The sequence below is a fragment of the Gordionus sp. m RMFG-2023 genome, chromosome 1 (genome assembly GCF_954871325.1).
Source record: "Gordionus sp. m RMFG-2023 chromosome 1, tfGorSpeb1-WG-v2, whole genome shotgun sequence".
NCBI classification, from domain to species: domain Eukaryota; kingdom Metazoa; phylum Nematomorpha; class Gordioida; order Chordodea; family Parachordodidae; genus Gordionus; species Gordionus sp. m RMFG-2023.
The window spans coordinates 63101766-63118641 of record NC_088775.1 but is presented as its reverse complement, the minus strand read 5'-3'; positions in this window follow the sequence as shown (position 1 = coordinate 63118641).

The window sequence follows — 16876 nt, the reverse complement described above, 5'->3', positions numbered from 1 at the left end:
TCTTCATAACTCATAAAATAATGACGGAAACTTAAATTTTTTTTCATTTTATGTTTATATGAGTAAGTTTACACAAAATGAGTAAAAAAATATAATATTTTTAAAATCCCATAAATCTAAATATTTTTGACTAAACTGAGAATTGTCTTCATAACTCAAAAAATAATGACGGAAACTTAAATTTTTTTTTCATTTTATGTTTATATGAGTAAGTTTACACAAAATGAGTAAAAAAAATAAAATATTTTTAAAATCCCATAAATCTAAATATTTTTGACTAAACTAACAATTGTCTTCATAACTCAAAAAATAATGACGGAAACGTAAATTTTTTTTCATTTTATGTTTATATGAGTAAGTTTACACAAAATGAGTAAAAAAAATAAAATATTTTTAAAATCCCATAAATCTAAATATTTTTGACTAAACTAACAATTGTCTTCATAACTCAAAAAATAATGACGGAAACGTAAATTTTTTTTTCATTTTATGTTTATATGAGTAAGTTTACACAAAATGAGTAAAAAAAATAAAATATTTTTAAAATCCCATAAATCTAAATATTTTTGACTAAACTGAGAATTGTCTTCATAACTCATAAAATAATGACGGAAACTTAAATTTTTTTTCATTTTATGTTTATATGAGTAAGTTTACGCAAAATGAGTAAAAAAAATAAAATATTTTTAAAATCCGATAAATCTAAATATTTTTGACTAAACTGAGAATTGTCTTCATAACTCAAAAAATAATGACGGAAACTTAAATTTTTTTTCATTTTATGTTTATATGAGTAAGTTTACGCAAAATGAGTAAAAAAAATAAAATATTTTTAAAATCCGATAAATCTAAATATTTTTGACTAAACTGAGAATTGTCATCATAACTCAAAAAATAATGATGGAAACTTAAATTTTTTTTTCATTTTATGTTTATATGAGTAAGTTTACACAAAATGAGTAAAAAAAATAAAATATTTTTAAAATCCCATAAATCTAAATATTTTTTGACTAAACTGAGAATTGTCTTCATAACTCAAAAAATAATGACGGAAACTTAAATTTTTTTATCATTTTATGTTTATATGAGTAAGTTTACACAAAATGAGTAAAAAAAATAAAATATTTTTAAAATCCCATAAATTTAAATATTTTTGACTAAACTAACAATTGTCTTCATAACTCAAAAAATAATGACGGAAACGTAAATTTTTTTTTCATTTTATGTTTATATGAGTAAGTTTACACAAAATGAGTAAAAAAAATAAAATATTTTTAAAATCCCATAAATCTAAATGTTTTTTGACTAAACTGAGAATTGACATCATAACTCATGAAATAATGACGGAAACTTAATTTTTTTTTCATTTTATGTTTATATGGGTAAGTTTACACAAAATGAATAAAAAAAATAAAATATTTTTAAAATCCCATAAATCTAAATATTTTTGACTAAACTGAGAATTGTCTTCATACAAAAAATAATGATGGAAACTTAAATTTTTTTTTCATTTTATGTTTATATGAGTAAGTTTACACAAAATGAGTAAAAAAAATAAAATATTTTTAAAATCCCATAAATCTAAATATTTTTTGACTAAACTGAGAATTGACATCATAACTCATGAAATAATGACGGAAACTTAATTTTTTTTTCATTTTATGTTTATATGGGTAAGTTTACACAAAATGAATAAAAAAAATAAAATATTTTTAAAATCCCATAAATCTAAATATTTTTGACTAAACTGAGAATTGTCTTCATAACTCAAAAAATAATGACGGAAACTTAAATTTTTTTTTCATTTTATGTTTATATGAGTAAGTTTACACAAAATGAGTCAAAAAAATTAAACATTTATATAATCCCAAAAATCTAAATATTTTTGACTAAACTGAGAATTGAGATCATAACTCAAAAAATAATGATGGAAACTTAAATTTTTTTTCATTTTATGTTTATATGAGTAAGTTTACACAAAATGAGTAAAAAAAATAAAATATTTTTAAAATCCCATAAATCTAAATATTTTTTGACTAAACTGAGAATTGACATCATAACTCATAAAATAATGACGGAAACTTAAATTTTTTTTCATTTTATGTTTATATGAGTAAGTTTACACAAAATGAGTAAAAAAAATAATATATTTTTAAAATCCCATAAATCTAAATATTTTTGACTAAACTGAGAATTGTCTTCATAACTCAAAAAATAATGACGGAAACTTAAATTTTTTTTTCATTTTATGTTTATATGAGTAAGTTTACACAAAATGAGTAAAAAAAATAAAATATTTTTAAAATCCCATAAATCTAAATATTTTTGACTAAACTAACAATTGTCTTCATAACTCAAAAAATAATGACGGAAACTTAAATTTTTTTTTCATTTTATGTTTATATGAGTAAGTTTACACAAAATGAGTAAAAAAAATAAAATATTTTTAAAATCCCATAAATCTAAATATTTTTGACTAAACTAACAATTGTCTTCATAACTCAAAAAATAATGACGGAAACTTAAATTTTTTTATCATTTTATGTTTATATGAGTAAGTTTACACAAAATGAGTAAAAAAAATAAAATATTTTTAAAATCCCATAAATCTAAATATTTTTTGACTAAACTGAGAATTGTCTTCATAACTCAAAAAATAATGACGGAAACTTAAATTTTTTTATCATTTTATGTTTATATGAGTAAGTTTACACAAAATGAGTAAAAAAAATAAAATATTTTTAAAATCCCATAAATCTAAATATTTTTGACTAAACTAACAATTGTCTTCATAACTCAAAAAATAATGACGGAAATGTAAATTTTTTTTTCATTTTATGTTTATATGAGTAAGTTTACACAAAATGAGTAAAAAAAATAAAATATTTTTAAAATCCCATAAATCTAAATATTTTTTGACTAAACTGAGAATTGACATCATAACTCATAAAATAATGACGGAAACCTAAATTTTTTTTCATTTTATGTTTATATGAGTAAGTTTACACAAAATGAGTAAAAAAAATAATATATTTTTAAAATCCCATAAATCTAAATATTTTTGACTAAACTGAGAATTGTCTTCATAACTCAAAAAATAATGACGGAAACTTAAATTTTTTTTTCATTTTATGTTTATATGAGTAAGTTTACACAAAATGAGTAAAAAAAATAAAATATTTTTAAAATCCCATAAATCTAAATATTTTTGACTAAACTAACAATTGTCTTCATAACTCAAAAAATAATGACGGAAACTTAAATTTTTTTTCATTTTATGTTTATATGAGTAAGTTTACACAAAATGAGTAAAAAAAATAAAATATTTTTAAAATCCCATAAATCTAAATATTTTTGACTAAACTAACAATTGTCTTCATAACTCAAAAAATAATGACGGAAACTTTAATTTTTTTTCATTTTATGTTTATATGGGTAAGTTTACACAAAATGAATAAAAAAAATAAAATATTTTTAAAATCCCATAAATCTAAATATTTTTGACTAAACTGAGAATTGTCTTCATAACTCAAAAAATAATGACGGAAACTTAAATTTTTTTTTCATTTTATGTTTATATGAGTAAGTTTACACAAAATGAGTAAAAAAAATAAAATATTTTTAAAATCCCATAAATCTAAATATTTTTGCTAAACTGAGAATTGTCTTCATAACTCAAAAAATAATGACGGAAACTTAAATTTTTTTTTCATTTCATATTTAAATGAGTAAGTTGTAAAAAAAATAAAATATTTTTAAACTCCCATAAATCTAAATATTTTTGACTAAACTGAGAATTGTCTTCATAACTCAAAAAATAATGACGGAAACTAAAATTTTTTTTTCATTTTATTTTTATATGAGTAAGTTTACACAAAATGAGTAAAAAAAATAAAATATTTTTAAAATCCCACAAATCTAAATATTTTTGACTAAACTGAGAATTGTCTTCATAACTCAAAAAATAATGACGGAATAAATTTTTTTTTCATTTTATGTTTATATGAGTAAGTTTACACAAAATGAGTAAAAAAAATAAAATATTTTTAAAATCCCATAAATCTAAATATTTTTGACTAAACTGAGAATTGTCTTCATAACTCAAAAAATAATGACGGAAACTTAAATTTTTTTTTCATTTTATGTTTATATGAGTAAGTTTACACAAAATGAGTAAAAAAAATAAAATATTTTTAAAATCCTATAAATCTAAATATTTTTGACTAAACTAACAATTGTCTTCATAACTCAAAAAATAATGATGGAAACTTAAATTTTTTTTTCATTTTATGTTTATATGAGTAAGTTTACACAAAATGAGTAAAAAAAATAAAATATTTTTAAAATCCCATCAATCTAAATATTTTTGACCTAACTGAGAATTGTCTTCATAACTCAAAAAATAATGATGGAAACTTAAATTTTTTTTTCATTTTATGTTTATATGAGTAAGTTTACACAAAATGAGTAAAAAAAATAAAATATTTTTTAAAATCCCATAAATCTAAATCTTTTTGACTAAACTGAGAATTGTCTTCATAACTCATAAAATAATGACGGAAACTTAAATTTTTTTTCATTTTATGTTTATATGAGTAAGTTTACACAAAATGAGTAAAAAAAATAAAATATTTTTAAAATCCCATAAATCTAAATATTTTTGACTAAACTGAGAATTGTCTTCATAACTCAAAAAATAATGACGGAAACTTAAATTTTTTTTCATTTTATGTTTATATGAGTAAGTTTAAATGAGTAAAAAAAATAAAATATTTTTAAAATCCCATAAATCTAAATATTTTTGACTAAACTAACAATTGTCTTCATAACTCAAAAAATAATGACGGAAACGTAAATTTTTTTTTCATTTTATGTTTATATGAGTAAGTTTACACAAAATGAATAAAAAAAATAAAATATTTTTAAAATCCCAATAATCTAAATATTTTTGACTAAACTGAGAATTGTCTTCATACAAAAAATAATGATGGAAACTTAAATTTTTTTTTCATTTTATGTTTATATGAGTAAGTTTACACAAAATGAGTAAAAAAAATAAAATATTTTTAAAATCCCATAAATCTAAATATTTTTTGACTAAACTGAGAATTGACATCATAACTCATGAAATAATGACGGAAACTTAATTTTTTTTTCATTTTATGTTTATATGGGTAAGTTTACACAAAATGAATAAAAAAAATAAAATATTTTTAAAATCCCATAAATCTAAATATTTTTGACTAAACTGAGAATTGTCTTCATAACTCAAAAAATAATGACGGAAACTTAAATTTTTTTTTCATTTTATGTTTATATGAGTAAGTTTACACAAAATGAGTCAAAAAAATTAAACATTTATATAATCCCAAAAATCTAAATATTTTTGACTAAACTAACAATTGTCTTCATAACTCAAAAAATAATGACGGAAACGTAAATTTTTTTTTCATTTTATGTTTATATGAGTAAGTTTACACAAAATGAGTAAAAAAAATAAAATATTTTTAAAATCCCATAAATCTAAATATTTTTGACTAAACTGAGAATTGTCTTCATAACTCAAAAAATAATGACGGAAACTTAAATTTTTTTTCATTTTATGTTTATATGAGTAAGTTTACGCAAAATGAGTAAAAAAAATAAAATATTTTTAAAATCCGATAAATCTAAATATTTTTGACTAAACTGAGAATTGTCATCATAACTCAAAAAATAATGATGGAAACTTAAATTTTTTTTTCATTTTATGTTTATATGAGTAAGTTTACACAAAATGAGTAAAAAAAATAAAATATTTTTAAAATCCCATAAATCTAAATATTTTTTGACTAAACTGAGAATTGTCTTCATAACTCAAAAAATAATGACGGAAACTTAAATTTTTTTATCATTTTATGTTTATATGAGTAAGTTTACACAAAATGAGTAAAAAAAATAAAATATTTTTAAAATCCCATAAATCTAAATATTTTTGACTAAACTAACAATTGTCTTCATAACTCAAAAAATAATGACGGAAACGTAAATTTTTTTTTCATTTTACGTTTATATGAGTAAGTTTACACAAAATGAGTAAAAAAAATAAAATATTTTTAAAATCCCATAAATCTAAATGTTTTTTGACTAAACTGAGAATTGACATCATAACTCATGAAATAATGACGGAAACTTAATTTTTTTTTCATTTTATGTTTATATGGGTAAGTTTACACAAAATGAATAAAAAAAATAAAATATTTTTAAAATCCCATAAATCTAAATATTTTTGACTAAACTGAGAATTGTCTTCATACAAAAAATAATGATGGAAACTTAAATTTTTTTTTCATTTTATGTTTATATGAGTAAGTTTACACAAAATGAGTAAAAAAAATAAAATATTTTTAAAATCCCATAAATCTAAATATTTTTTGACTAAACTGAGAATTGACATCATAACTCATGAAATAATGACGGAAACTTAATTTTTTTTTCATTTTATGTTTATATGGGTAAGTTTACACAAAATGAATAAAAAAAATAAAATATTTTTAAAATCCCATAAATCTAAATATTTTTGACTAAACTGAGAATTGTCTTCATAACTCAAAAAATAATGACGGAAACTTAAATTTTTTTTTCATTTTATGTTTATATGAGTAAGTTTACACAAAATGAGTCAAAAAAATTAAACATTTATATAATCCCAAAAATCTAAATATTTTTGACTAAACTGAGAATTGAGATCATAACTCAAAAAATAATGATGGAAACTTAAATTTTTTTTCATTTTATGTTTATATGAGTAAGTTTACACAAAATGAGTAAAAAAAATAAAATATTTTTAAAATCCCATAAATCTAAATATTTTTTGACTAAACTGAGAATTGACATCATAACTCATAAAATAATGACGGAAACTTAAATTTTTTTTCATTTTATGTTTATATGAGTAAGTTTACACAAAATGAGTAAAAAAAATAATATATTTTTAAAATCCCATAAATCTAAATATTTTTGACTAAACTGAGAATTGTCTTCATAACTCAAAAAATAATGACGGAAACTTAAATTTTTTTTTCATTTTATGTTTATATGAGTAAGTTTACACAAAATGAGTAAAAAAAATAAAATATTTTTAAAATCCCATAAATCTAAATATTTTTGACTAAACTAACAATTGTCTTCATAACTCAAAAAATAATGACGGAAACTTAAATTTTTTTTTCATTTTATGTTTATATGAGTAAGTTTACACAAAATGAGTAAAAAAAATAAAATATTTTTAAAATCCCATAAATCTAAATATTTTTTGACTAAACTGAGAATTGACATCATAACTCAAAAAATAATGACGGAAACTTAAATTTTTTTTTCATTTTATGTTTATATGAGTAAGTTTACACAAAATGAGTCAAAAAAATTAAACATTTATATAATCCCAAAAATCTAAATATTTTTGACTAAACTAACAATTGTCTTCATAACTCAAAAAATAATGACGGAAACGTAAATTTTTTTTTCATTTTATGTTTATATGAGTAAGTTTACACAAAATGAGTAAAAAAAATAAAATATTTTTAAAATCCCATAAATCTAAATATTTTTGACTAAACTGAGAATTGTCTTCATAACTCAAAAAATAATGACGGAAACGTAAATTTTTTTTTCATTTTATGTTTATATGAGTAAGTTTACACAAAATGAGTAAAAAAAATAAAATATTTTTAAAATCCCATAAATCTAAATATTTTTGACTAAACTGAGAATTGTCTTCATAACTCAAAAAATAATGACGGAAACTTAAATTTTTTTTTCATTTTATGTTTATATGAGTAAGTTTACACAAAATGAGTAAAAAAAATAAAATATTTTTAAAATCCCATAAATCTAAATATTTTTGACTAAACTAACAATTGTCTTCATAACTCAAAAAATAATGACGGAAACTTAAATTTTTTTTTCATTTTATGTTTATATGAGTAAGTTTACACAAAATGAGTAAAAAAAATAAAATATTTTTAAAATCCCATAAATCTAAATATTTTTGACTAAACTAACAATTGTCTTCATAACTCAAAAAATAATGACGGAAACTTAAATTTTTTTATCATTTTATGTTTATATGAGTAAGTTTACACAAAATGAGTAAAAAAAATAAAATATTTTTAAAATCCCATAAATCTAAATATTTTTTGACTAAACTGAGAATTGTCTTCATAACTCAAAAAATAATGACGGAAACTTAAATTTTTTTATCATTTTATGTTTATATGAGTAAGTTTACACAAAATGAGTAAAAAAAATAAAATATTTTTAAAATCCCATAAATCTAAATATTTTTGACTAAACTAACAATTGTCTTCATAACTCAAAAAATAATGACGGAAATGTAAATTTTTTTTTCATTTTATGTTTATATGAGTAAGTTTACACAAAATGAGTAAAAAAAATAAAATATTTTTAAAATCCCATAAATCTAAATATTTTTTGACTAAACTGAGAATTGACATCATAACTCATAAAATAATGACGGAAACTTAAATTTTTTTTCATTTTATGTTTATATGAGTAAGTTTACACAAAATGAGTAAAAAAAATAATATATTTTTAAAATCCCATAAATCTAAATATTTTTGACTAAACTGAGAATTGTCTTCATAACTCAAAAAATAATGACGGAAACTTAAATTTTTTTTTCATTTTATGTTTATATGAGTAAGTTTACACAAAATGAGTAAAAAAAATAAAATATTTTTAAAATCCCATAAATCTAAATATTTTTGACTAAACTAACAATTGTCTTCATAACTCAAAAAATAATGACGGAAACTTAAATTTTTTTTCATTTTATGTTTATATGAGTAAGTTTACACAAAATGAGTAAAAAAAATAAAATATTTTTAAAATCCCATAAATCTAAATATTTTTGACTAAACTAACAATTGTCTTCATAACTCAAAAAATAATGACGGAAACGTAAATTTTTTTTTCATTTTATGTTTAAATGAGTAAGTTTACACAAAATGAGTAAAAAAAATAAAATATTTTTAAAATCCCATAAATCTAAATATTTTTGACTAAACTAACAATTGTCTTCATAACTCAAAAAATAATGACGGAAACTTTAATTTTTTTTCATTTTATGTTTATATGGGTAAGTTTACACAAAATGAATAAAAAAAATAAAATATTTTTAAAATCCCATAAATCTAAATATTTTTGACTAAACTGAGAATTGTCTTCATAACTCAAAAAATAATGACGGAAACTTAAATTTTTTTTTCATTTCATATTTAAATGAGTAAGTTGTAAAAAAAATAAAATATTTTTAAACTCCCATAAATCTAAATATTTTTGACTAAACTGAGAATTGTCTTCATAACTCAAAAAATAATGACGGAAACTAAAATTTTTTTTTCATTTTATTTTTATATGAGTAAGTTTACACAAAATGAGTAAAAAAAATAAAATATTTTTAAAATCCCACAAATCTAAATATTTTTGACTAAACTGAGAATTGTCTTCATAACTCAAAAAATAATGACGGAATAAATTTTTTTTTCATTTTATGTTTATATGAGTAAGTTTACACAAAATGAGTAAAAAAAATAAAATATTTTTAAAATCCCATAAATCTAAATATTTTTGACTAAACTGAGAATTGTCTTCATAACTCAAAAAATAATGACGGAAACTTAAATTTTTTTTTCATTTTATGTTTATATGAGTAAGTTTACACAAAATGAGTAAAAAAAATAAAATATTTTTAAAATCCTATAAATCTAAATATTTTTGACTAAACTAACAATTGTCTTCATAACTCAAAAAATAATGATGGAAACTTAAATTTTTTTTTCATTTTATGTTTATATGAGTAAGTTTACACAAAATGAGTAAAAAAAATAAAATATTTTTAAAATCCCATCAATCTAAATATTTTTGACCTAACTGAGAATTGTCTTCATAACTCAAAAAATAATGATGGAAACTTAAATTTTTTTTTCATTTTATGTTTATATGAGTAAGTTTACACAAAATGAGTAAAAAAAATAAAATATTTTTTAAAATCCCATAAATCTAAATCTTTTTGACTAAACTGAGAATTGTCTTCATAACTCATAAAATAATGACGGAAACTTAAATTTTTTTTCATTTTATATTTATATGAGTAAGTTTACACAAAATGAGTAAAAAAAATAAAATATTTTTAAAATCCCATAAATCTAAATATTTTTGACTAAACTGAGAATTGTCTTCATAACTCAAAAAATAATGACGGAAACTTAAATTTTTTTTCATTTTATGTTTATATGAGTAAGTTTAAATGAGTAAAAAAAATAAAATATTTTTAAAATCCCATAAATCTAAATATTTTTGACTAAACTAACAATTGTCTTCATAACTCAAAAAATAATGACGGAAACGTAAATTTTTTTTTCATTTTATGTTTATATGAGTAAGTTTACACAAAATGAATAAAAAAAATAAAATATTTTTAAAATCCCAATAATCTAAATATTTTTGACTAAACTGAGAATTGTCTTCATACAAAAAATAATGATGGAAACTTAAATTTTTTTTTCATTTTATGTTTATATGAGTAAGTTTACACAAAATGAGTAAAAAAAATAAAATATTTTTAAAATCCCATAAATCTAAATATTTTTTGACTAAACTGAGAATTGACATCATAACTCATGAAATAATGACGGAAACTTAATTTTTTTTTCATTTTATGTTTATATGGGTAAGTTTACACAAAATGAATAAAAAAAATAAAATATTTTTAAAATCCCATAAATCTAAATATTTTTGACTAAACTGAGAATTGTCTTCATAACTCAAAAAATAATGACGGAAACTTAAATTTTTTTTTCATTTTATGTTTATATGAGTAAGTTTACACAAAATGAGTCAAAAAAATTAAACATTTATATAATCCCAAAAATCTAAATATTTTTGACTAAACTAACAATTGTCTTCATAACTCAAAAAATAATGACGGAAACGTAAATTTTTTTTTCATTTTATGTTTATATGAGTAAGTTTACACAAAATGAGTAAAAAAAATAAAATATTTTTAAAATCCCATAAATCTAAATATTTTTGACTAAACTGAGAATTGTCTTCATAACTCAAAAAATAATGACGGAAACTTAAATTTTTTTTCATTTATGTTTATATGAGTAAGTTTACGCAAAATGAGTAAAAAAAATAAAATATTTTTAAAATCCGATAAATCTAAATATTTTTGACTAAACTGAGAATTGTCATCATAACTCAAAAAATAATGATGGAAACTTAAATTTTTTTTTCATTTTATGTTTATATGAGTAAGTTTACACAAAATGAGTAAAAAAAATAAAATATTTTTAAAATCCCATAAATCTAAATATTTTTTGACTAAACTGAGAATTGTCTTCATAACTCAAAAAATAATGACGGAAACTTAAATTTTTTTATCATTTTATGTTTATATGAGTAAGTTTACACAAAATGAGTAAAAAAAATAAAATATTTTTAAAATCCCATAAATCTAAATATTTTTGACTAAACTAACAATTGTCTTCATAACTCAAAAAATAATGACGGAAACGTAAATTTTTTTTTCATTTTACGTTTATATGAGTAAGTTTACACAAAATGAGTAAAAAAAATAAAATATTTTTAAAATCCCATAAATCTAAATGTTTTTTGACTAAACTGAGAATTGACATCATAACTCATGAAATAATGACGGAAACTTAATTTTTTTTTCATTTTATGTTTATATGGGTAAGTTTACACAAAATGAATAAAAAAAATAAAATATTTTTAAAATCCCATAAATCTAAATATTTTTGACTAAACTGAGAATTGTCTTCATACAAAAAATAATGATGGAAACTTAAATTTTTTTTTCATTTTATGTTTATATGAGTAAGTTTACACAAAATGAGTAAAAAAAATAAAATATTTTTAAAATCCCATAAATCTAAATATTTTTTGACTAAACTGAGAATTGTCTTCATAACTCAAAAAATAATGACGGAAACTTAAATTTTTTTATCATTTTATGTTTATATGAGTAAGTTTACACAAAATGAGTAAAAAAAATAAAATATTTTTAAAATCCCATAAATCTAAATATTTTTGACTAAACTAACAATTGTCTTCATAACTCAAAAAATAATGACGGAAACGTAAATTTTTTTTTCATTTTACGTTTATATGAGTAAGTTTACACAAAATGAGTAAAAAAAATAAAATATTTTTAAAATCCCATAAATCTAAATGTTTTTTGACTAAACTGAGAATTGACATCATAACTCATGAAATAATGACGGAAACTTAATTTTTTTTTCATTTTATGTTTATATGGGTAAGTTTACACAAAATGAATAAAAAAAATAAAATATTTTTAAAATCCCATAAATCTAAATATTTTTGACTAAACTGAGAATTGTCTTCATACAAAAAATAATGATGGAAACTTAAATTTTTTTTTCATTTTATGTTTATATGAGTAAGTTTACACAAAATGAGTAAAAAAAATAAAATATTTTTAAAATCCCATAAATCTAAATATTTTTTGACTAAACTGAGAATTGACATCATAACTCATGAAATAATGACGGAAACTTAATTTTTTTTTCATTTTATGTTTATATGGGTAAGTTTACACAAAATGAATAAAAAAAATAAAATATTTTTAAAATCCCATAAATCTAAATATTTTTGACTAAACTGAGAATTGTCTTCATAACTCAAAAAATAATGACGGAAACTTAAATTTTTTTTTCATTTTATGTTTATATGAGTAAGTTTACACAAAATGAGTCAAAAAAATTAAACATTTATATAATCCCAAAAATCTAAATATTTTTGACTAAACTGAGAATTGAGATCATAACTCAAAAAATAATGATGGAAACTTAAATTTTTTTTCATTTTATGTTTATATGAGTAAGTTTACACAAAATGAGTAAAAAAAATAAAATATTTTTTAAAATCCCATAAATCTAAATCTTTTTGACTAAACTGAGAATTGTCTTCATAACTCATAAAATAATGACGGAAACTTAAATTTTTTTTCATTTTATATTTATATGAGTAAGTTTACACAAAATGAGTAAAAAAAATAAAATATTTTTAAAATCCCATAAATCTAAATATTTTTGACTAAACTGAGAATTGTCTTCATAACTCAAAAAATAATGACGGAAACTTAAATTTTTTTTCATTTTATGTTTATATGAGTAAGTTTAAATGAGTAAAAAAAATAAAATATTTTTAAAATCCCATAAATCTAAATATTTTTGACTAAACTAACAATTGTCTTCATAACTCAAAAAATAATGACGGAAACGTAAATTTTTTTTTCATTTTATGTTTATATGAGTAAGTTTACACAAAATGAATAAAAAAAATAAAATATTTTTAAAATCCCAATAATCTAAATATTTTTGACTAAACTGAGAATTGTCTTCATACAAAAAATAATGATGGAAACTTAAATTTTTTTTTCATTTTATGTTTATATGAGTAAGTTTACACAAAATGAGTCAAAAAAATTAAACATTTATATAATCCCAAAAATCTAAATATTTTTGACTAAACTAACAATTGTCTTCATAACTCAAAAAATAATGACGGAAACGTAAATTTTTTTTTCATTTTATGTTTATATGAGTAAGTTTACACAAAATGAGTAAAAAAAATAAAATATTTTTAAAATCCCATAAATCTAAATATTTTTGACTAAACTGAGAATTGTCTTCATAACTCAAAAAATAATGACGGAAACTTAAATTTTTTTTCATTTATGTTTATATGAGTAAGTTTACGCAAAATGAGTAAAAAAAATAAAATATTTTTAAAATCCGATAAATCTAAATATTTTTGACTAAACTGAGAATTGTCATCATAACTCAAAAAATAATGATGGAAACTTAAATTTTTTTTTCATTTTATGTTTATATGAGTAAGTTTACACAAAATGAGTAAAAAAAATAAAATATTTTTAAAATCCCATAAATCTAAATATTTTTTGACTAAACTGAGAATTGTCTTCATAACTCAAAAAATAATGACGGAAACTTAAATTTTTTTATCATTTTATGTTTATATGAGTAAGTTTACACAAAATGAGTAAAAAAAATAAAATATTTTTAAAATCCCATAAATCTAAATATTTTTGACTAAACTGAGAATTGTCTTCATAACTCAAAAAATAATGACGGAAACTTAAATTTTTTTTTCATTTCATATTTAAATGAGTAAGTTGTAAAAAAAATAAAATATTTTTAAACTCCCATAAATCTAAATATTTTTGACTAAACTGAGAATTGTCTTCATAACTCAAAAAATAATGACGGAAACTAAAATTTTTTTTTCATTTTATTTTTATATGAGTAAGTTTACACAAAATGAGTAAAAAAAATAAAATATTTTTAAAATCCCACAAATCTAAATATTTTTGACTAAACTGAGAATTGTCTTCATAACTCAAAAAATAATGACGGAATAAATTTTTTTTTCATTTTATGTTTATATGAGTAAGTTTACACAAAATGAGTAAAAAAAATAAAATATTTTTAAAATCCCATAAATCTAAATATTTTTGACTAAACTGAGAATTGTCTTCATAACTCAAAAAATAATGACGGAAACTTAAATTTTTTTTTCATTTTATGTTTATATGAGTAAGTTTACACAAAATGAGTAAAAAAAATAAAATATTTTTAAAATCCTATAAATCTAAATATTTTTGACTAAACTAACAATTGTCTTCATAACTCAAAAAATAATGATGGAAACTTAAATTTTTTTTTCATTTTATGTTTATATGAGTAAGTTTACACAAAATGAGTAAAAAAAATAAAATATTTTTAAAATCCCATCAATCTAAATATTTTTGACCTAACTGAGAATTGTCTTCATAACTCAAAAAATAATGATGGAAACTTAAATTTTTTTTTCATTTTATGTTTATATGAGTAAGTTTACACAAAATGAGTAAAAAAAATAAAATATTTTTTAAAATCCCATAAATCTAAATCTTTTTGACTAAACTGAGAATTGTCTTCATAACTCATAAAATAATGACGGAAACTTAAATTTTTTTTCATTTTATGTTTATATGAGTAAGTTTACACAAAATGAGTAAAAAAAATAAAATATTTTTAAAATCCCATAAATCTAAATATTTTTGACTAAACTGAGAATTGTCTTCATAACTCAAAAAATAATGACGGAAACTTAAATTTTTTTTCATTTTATGTTTATATGAGTAAGTTTAAATGAGTAAAAAAAATAAAATATTTTTAAAATCCCATAAATCTAAATATTTTTGACTAAACTAACAATTGTCTTCATAACTCAAAAAATAATGACGGAAACGTAAATTTTTTTTTCATTTTATGTTTATATGAGTAAGTTTACACAAAATGAATAAAAAAAATAAAATATTTTTAAAATCCCAATAATCTAAATATTTTTGACTAAACTGAGAATTGTCTTCATACAAAAAATAATGATGGAAACTTAAATTTTTTTTTCATTTTATGTTTATATGAGTAAGTTTACACAAAATGAGTAAAAAAAATAAAATATTTTTAAAATCCCATAAATCTAAATATTTTTTGACTAAACTGAGAATTGACATCATAACTCATGAAATAATGACGGAAACTTAATTTTTTTTTCATTTTATGTTTATATGGGTAAGTTTACACAAAATGAATAAAAAAAATAAAATATTTTTAAAATCCCATAAATCTAAATATTTTTGACTAAACTGAGAATTGTCTTCATAACTCAAAAAATAATGACGGAAACTTAAATTTTTTTTTCATTTTATGTTTATATGAGTAAGTTTACACAAAATGAGTCAAAAAAATTAAACATTTATATAATCCCAAAAATCTAAATATTTTTGACTAAACTAACAATTGTCTTCATAACTCAAAAAATAATGACGGAAACGTAAATTTTTTTTTCATTTTATGTTTATATGAGTAAGTTTACACAAAATGAGTAAAAAAAATAAAATATTTTTAAAATCCCATAAATCTAAATATTTTTGACTAAACTGAGAATTGTCTTCATAACTCAAAAAATAATGACGGAAACTTAAATTTTTTTTCATTTATGTTTATATGAGTAAGTTTACGCAAAATGAGTAAAAAAAATAAAATATTTTTAAAATCCGATAAATCTAAATATTTTTGACTAAACTGAGAATTGTCATCATAACTCAAAAAATAATGATGGAAACTTAAATTTTTTTTTCATTTTATGTTTATATGAGTAAGTTTACACAAAATGAGTAAAAAAAATAAAATATTTTTAAAATCCCATAAATCTAAATATTTTTTGACTAAACTGAGAATTGTCTTCATAACTCAAAAAATAATGACGGAAACTTAAATTTTTTTATCATTTTATGTTTATATGAGTAAGTTTACACAAAATGAGTAAAAAAAATAAAATATTTTTAAAATCCCATAAATCTAAATATTTTTGACTAAACTAACAATTGTCTTCATAACTCAAAAAATAATGACGGAAACGTAAATTTTTTTTTCATTTTACGTTTATATGAGTAAGTTTACACAAAATGAGTAAAAAAAATAAAATATTTTTAAAATCCCATAAATCTAAATGTTTTTTGACTAAACTGAGAATTGACATCATAACTCATGAAATAATGACGGAAACTTAATTTTTTTTTCATTTTATGTTTATATGGGTAAGTTTACACAAAATGAATAAAAAAAATAAAATATTTTTAAAATCCCATAAATCTAAATATTTTTGACTAAACTGAGAATTGTCTTCATACAAAAAATAATGATGGAAACTTAAATTTTTTTTTCATTTTATGTTTATATGAGTAAGTTTACACAAA